This window comes from Mustelus asterias, unplaced genomic scaffold (assembly GCF_964213995.1).
Source record: "Mustelus asterias unplaced genomic scaffold, sMusAst1.hap1.1 HAP1_SCAFFOLD_3053, whole genome shotgun sequence".
In the NCBI taxonomy this organism is placed as follows: Eukaryota; Metazoa; Chordata; class Chondrichthyes; order Carcharhiniformes; family Triakidae; genus Mustelus; species Mustelus asterias.
Genome location: NW_027592998.1, coordinates 4,502 through 5,517, shown reverse-complemented (window position 1 = coordinate 5,517; position 1,016 = coordinate 4,502).

Here is a 1,016-nt window from a genome sequence, read left to right as displayed (position 1 = left end):
CGGGGGTGCCTTCCCCTCGAGCGAGGGCCGGACCTCACCCGGTTGCAGCCCCGGGTGGGGCTCCGCCGGCGGCCGGAATGGTTGAGACCATCGGCCGCGCTGAACGGAGGTCTGGTAAATCATTAACCAAACTGGACTTAGTCTCTGGCAAGAGAGATGGTCCAGCCGACGGCACGACCGAGGGCCCGGACCTCACCCGGCTGCAGCCCCGGGTGGGGCTCCGCCGGCGGCCGGAATGGTTGAGACCATCGGCCGCGCTGAACGGAGGTCTGGTAAATCATTAACCAAACTGGACTTAGTCTCTGGCAAGAGAGATGGTCCAGCCGACGGGCACGACCGAGGGCCCGGACCTCACCCGGCTGCAGCCCCGGGTGGGGCTCCGCCGGCGCCGGAATGGTTGAGACCATCGGCCGCGCTGAACGGAGGTCTGGTAAATCATTAACCAAACTGGACTTAGTCTCTGGCAAGAGAGATGGTCCAGCCGACGGGCACGACCGAGGGCCCGGACCTCACCCGGTTGCAGCCCCGGGTGGAGCTCCGCCGGCGGCCGGAATGGTTGAGACCATCGGCCGCGCTGAACGGAGGTCTGGTAAATCATTAACCAAACTGGACTTAGTCTCTGGCAAGAGAGATGGTCCAGCCGACGGGCACGACCGAGGGCCCCGACCTCACCCGGTTGCAGCCCCGGGTGGAGCTCCGCCGGCGGCCGGAATGGTTGAGACCATCGGCCGCGCTGAACGGAGCTCTGGTAAATCATTAACCAAACTGGACTTAGTCTCTGGCAAGAGAGATGGTCCAGCCGACGGGCACGACCGAGGGCCCCGGACCTCACCCGGTTGCAGCCCCGGGTGGAGCTCCGCCGGCGGCCGGAATGGTTGAGACCATCGGCCGCGCTGAACGGAGCTCTGGTAAATCATTAACCAAACTGGACTTAGTCTCTGGCAAGAGAGATGGTCCAGCCGACGGGCACGACCGAGGGCCCCGGACCTCACCCGGTTGCAGCCCCGGGTGGAGCT